This window comes from Zeus faber (assembly GCF_960531495.2).
Source record: "Zeus faber genome assembly, chromosome: 6".
Classification (NCBI taxonomy): Eukaryota; Metazoa; Chordata; class Actinopteri; order Zeiformes; family Zeidae; genus Zeus; species Zeus faber.
The window spans coordinates 35,717,348-35,722,824 of NC_137201.1; positions in this window are offsets into that span (position 1 = coordinate 35,717,348).

A 5,477-nucleotide genomic window follows, 5' to 3' on the forward strand; every position below is an offset into this window, starting at 1 on the left:
ACTGTGTGCTGCGTCTGCGTGTTATCCAAGTTGCTAAAGAGTCACAATCTAAATCTAGGACTTCCCATTGAAAGTTTTCTTAACTGTAGTGACTCCAGCAGAGCGCTCAGAGCCTTGAGCCTTGTTTTATTGATCATTTATTGACCATCGTGATCTCCAAAAGCTGACATCAGCAGATGTGGAATGAAAAATAACTCTTGTAAGAAACAAATCAGTTTTAAGTTGTTTAGCAAATAAAAACAAGGCTTAACTGTTGTGGTTAATTAGTTACCCCACATGAAAATAACCCATTTCATGTTATACTAAACCCCCAATACTCAAGATATACGTCAAAAACCTTTTAAAACCCAAAACTAAGGGAAGTCATAAAATTACAGAAAATAATAAATGTGACAGGGCCTTTCAGGGGGATTAAGTGACAACACTGCGATTGGTTCCCTTGGACATACCCCCAAGACTGATTGGTTCACTGCAAGGAACTCCCTTGTAACAGGACTAGGATTGGTTCCCGATGCTTAAGGGGCAGGACATGAAATGGGCAGAGAAAACTTTGTGTGTATATAAGGAAGACCAAAGGATCTGTTAGTTATTTGTTCTGCTGAGCCTACTCAAAGTTTATTGATGTATTTGACTCTGATATACAATAAACTTTTTCACATTCTATTTTGTTCAGTTCCATGGTTTTTCTTACAATTTTATTGAAGCCAGAATAGATGGAAACCTGGGCCTGGACCTTTTTTAACCACTGGGAAGGACCAGCCTGCACTTCGGAGACACTACTGGCCACAGAATTTGAAGGCAAGCAGTCTTTTTTCTGCAAATTCAGTTTGCGTCTGAGTGCAGGACTTCACCCAGGTTGCATCTATCAGAAAAGTGTCTTCTCCAACGAACCTAAAATATCGACCTAATTAAAAATTACTGTAATTACAAATTTGATCCGAAAAAGGAACTTTAACAGAGACTGATGCGAATAATCGATGTGCATTTGTGTTTATGAAAGACACCATGGTGTGAAAAGAATGTTGCTATAATCGGTTTGTGTGTGGTTTGTCTTGTGTATGCTGGAGGATTAGTTTCCCTAACACTAACTGCCGCTGAACACGCAGAAGAACCAGGGAAAAGGTATAAAAATTGCACGTCCATATTACTTTTAGTCGTAGTTACAACACTGAGAGGAAAAGTTTATTGGTGTGTTTATTGAAAATAAGTAAATAGTTTATTGGTGTGTTTATTGAAAATAAGTAAATAATAGTTGTATACAGAGGTTTGTTATCAAGTATAAGATTCCCAGGTCTGATGAGAGAGGGGCAGGGATGTTATAATTACTCTGAGACTGAGCAGAGCCTGGATGTGGGCAAATGTACATCTTGTCCGGGGGTTTGTCACAATGCAATTATATACATCTTTCTAGTGTTGAGGAAGTGTATCAAGATCAGTTTATGAAGTTCAAGACCAACTAAGAGTTTATAAAGTTCAAGAGGAACCAAGGGTTTATAAAGTTCAAGAGGAACCAAGGGTTTATAAAGTTCAAGAGGTACTTAAAGCCGGCTGTGGGCGTTTCTTCCCACAGGTAAGGGTTTGGGGAGGGAGGAGGAGTCTGTGTCCCACCACAGCAAAAGCCGCCATCTCGCGCATTTCTAAAATCGCCAGGAGCAGCCAAACAAGTTGAAGAAACCTTTCTTGAAGGAAAATGAGTATTTTCAAAATTTGTGTTGCTTTGTGTTTTTTTTTTATCTCTCAACGCTTTTTCAAAACCGAATTTGATTTAGAAATAGTAGAAAAATGTTAAACCGTGGAGTTAAATATTCCTGTTAGATTACATGGGGGAACACAGTTCACTTACGAGACGCTGAACAGCACTGAACGACGCCGATCGATGGTTTCCTTTAAAACGAGCATCCAGGTGAAGATCATTCCTCCATATTCCATGTGATGTGAAGTCACAATGTGAAACCGTTTTGATACAATTCAACCTTTAAATCGTACTACTTTTACACACATGGAGTCATTGTTGTGTAACGACGAAGAAGAACCCTTCGCATCACGCACCTCCGTCACTTCCGTAAACAGATGGTTAAAGCACAGCACGGGGGTGTTTCGGTCTCACTTGCTGTGAAAACTTTCTTCGTACCGATATGGATTATGCAAAGCTGGTGGCGGAAGCTCTGAATCATATTTCGGACCTTAATCTGACCAGTGCGATAGATCCAAGTCAGAGTTAGCAGCGCGTACTCGACTTCATTTTTCGCATTGATAGTCAGTTCTCCGACGACAACGCGGAGAACGACAGTGCTGCTGAATCTGATATTACTCCGGATTTGGAGAAAATTTCAAACAGCGGATTTCAAACTTAATGTGACGATGAAACTGAATATTTTCAAGAACCACCAGAGGAGACCGACGATACGTCCGTTACAACGGAAGAAGTCGATGACGTGATGAAGTCTGTTGAGGTTGGTGACAGATTTTCAGATTTTCTCAGACTTGTAATATTGATAGACTCTACATTTTGTTGTGTTGTCCATACTTTTAAGCTCAAAAATAATTGCACTTTTATAAAACATGTATATTCTTACTGTTAAATAAAAGCTTTTTTTTAAATCAGAATTATTTGTGTGTTGTTCAGCTGTTCGTGATTAGCCATTAGGCTTTGTTTGTCCGCCAACATCATTTGCATTCTGGGAGCTGGCTGAATGAACCTGGTGTGGTTAAAACTTTGGAGGTGATGCAAAAAAAACAAAAAACTCGAAAGCCGCCAAGTGACTCTAAAGTACGCGATGGGTCACATACACCGCTGCTTTTTACACTGCAAACACCTCAAAAACACTGCTTTTAACATTATAAACCCCCCCAAAACACAGCTTTCTATGTTGTCACCCCCAAAATGTTGCTTTTTATGCCATACAAGTAAAGAATACAACTTTTTACACCGTAAAAAAAAATGTTTTTTACATTGTAACCCCCCAAATGCAGCATTTTATGTTGTGGAAACCCCCTAAAACATTGCATTTTACAGTTGTAAAACCCTCCCCAAAACGTTGCTTTTTACTCTGTAAGTCCCCCCTAAAGACATTGCATTTTAAGTTGTAAAAAACAACCCAAAACGCCACAATCTACAGTGTAAAAAAAACACAAAACACTTTTTACGTTGTAACCCCCCCAAATCATCCCTTTTTATGCCGTTAAAAAAACCCAAAATACCACTTTTTACATTCTAAAACACCCCCCAAAACACTTTTTTTTTATGCCTTATTGTTAAGACCTGGGTTCAGAGGGACTCAAACGCACGACACAGAGGCATCTGGCAAATGGGGGTTAACAATGGAGTTTTATTCAGAGTCACTTGGGTGATGATGTGAGAGACCCGGTCGGGCTGGATTGGTCCGGACAGACGGAACTACCGGACTGTGCGAGGCAAGACAGGACAGGGCCAGCATAGACTGGGAAGGAGGGATCCAGCTTCCGGATGGGTGGACAGGGAACCAGGCTTGACGAAGCAGGATGGGAACAATGAGGTAAGTTAGTTGACGAGCTGGCGATCGCAGCACACCATAAGCCGCCAGGACTCGCATCAAACCGGCGGGGGGTCGTCCCATGGCCAATCACGCCCCCACACCGACCCGCCAGCGACCCCCCCACCCGGAAAACCCCAGTGTTCAGTGTGTACTTTTGGCAATTGCAGTTAAAATTGAGGGGTGTGGAGGTGTGGGTCCTTCAGGCAAGTCAAATCCGAATCACTCGCATCCTTCCTACCCCGCAGACCCTGGTCTGGTGGAGTGTTGTTCGGAGTAGGATTGGTGTGCAAGTATATGTGTTCTAAGCTAATATGATGTGGGATTAAAATTTTGGGATAGATGAGAAGCAGGCTGGGGCAGGAGCATGACATGGCAGGTGCCCGCCTGTGTGTACTGAGTATGAGTTTTGGCACTGGGAGAGATAGGGGAGGCGCGACCAGATCGACTCAGAGGCGCAGCAGGCCGGGGAGTAACCACGTGGACCCCACCCCGGACCCGACGGCGCCCTAGCATGCCCACCTCCTGTACCTGGTGGCACCCAACCTCCAGCGATCAGCCACGGGTGCAGAGCGGCCCGCCATGCACCTCCGCCAAGCAGGGCAGATTCGGGCCCCCATCAGGCCCCTGGTCAGCCCCCGGCCACCGAGCATGCGGACCGCAGAACAGAGGGCGGCAGATCATAATGGGTTGGTGGTGTTTACGTGGTGGGTCAACTGAGGAGAGGTCACCGAGGAGACATATAATTGGGGAGACTGGAACGCTGCGACCCAGAAAGGCTGAAAGCTTTTTGGTGATGTTGGTGCAGAATGCTAGGATAGGTGGTCAGAGCCAGAAGGCATGAAAGTAGTCGTCTCTGGTAATAAGGGAACAGTGAGAGCAAATGTCTTCATCCACAAAACCCATTTTGAACATGTTATGTTCCGTGATATGAGCTCTGTGTAAGATCTTATATTGGATGAGTTGCATTTTGGAGTCGGATCATAGAAAAGATGTTGCAAATAAGCTTCCACAGGCTGATATCTATCTATCTTTATATGTTAATATATAAAGATAAAGTGTCAGATGTTCTTAAAAAAGGTTGTATATTCTAGAAAAAATGATTTTTCAGTGACCGATATGAGTGAGATGTTTAGTTATTGGAGGTGGTTGTAGGATGTTGTTCGTCAATTTGATTTGAACTTTTAGAAACTGCTGTAGTTGAAGGAATTGAAGGAAGCCGTGGCCACAATATTATACCTTTGGGTTGAGGTTGGGAAGGATATAAGAAAATTGTTTTAAAAAATGTGTTCCAGATGAGTCATTCTTTGTCTTTTCCAAGACCTAAAGATTATTGGTCTGTTTTTAACCAGAACATCTGGGTTGTGCCAGATTGGCGTGGATTTGTTTGGAGATAGAGTGTGACCACTGAGTTTAAGGAATTTCCACCAGGATGACAGAGTTGTTGTGATAAATGGGTTTTTACAGCAATTTTGTTTCCTTATTGATTAAGGAATGGTAGATCAGATAATGATAACTCCTGAAATTCTGTTTGTTCAGTGTCTCGCCATCCATGGTCCAATTGTTGCTATGGTTGGAACCATTTTAATTATAAATAAAAGATGGTTTGCTAGATAGTATTATCTAAAGTTTGGGGCTGCTAGGCCTCCACAGTCTTTTTTCTGTAATGTTGCTAGTTTGAGTCTCAGTTTCTTGTATTTCCAATAACATTTATTGACTATTGAGTCTAGTGTCTTAAACCAATGTACTGTTGGTTGTACTGGGGTCATTGAAAATATATTGTTTATTTTTGGAAATATATTCATTTTCACTCCTGCTATCCTACCAATTAATGAGATGGGTGGGTTGTTCCATCGAATGAGGTCTTTTCCAATGAATTCGAGCAATGGAGTAAAGTTAAGGGTAAACAAATCTGACAGATTGTTGGAGATATCAATACCAAGGTATCTAATATTGCCCGCTGTG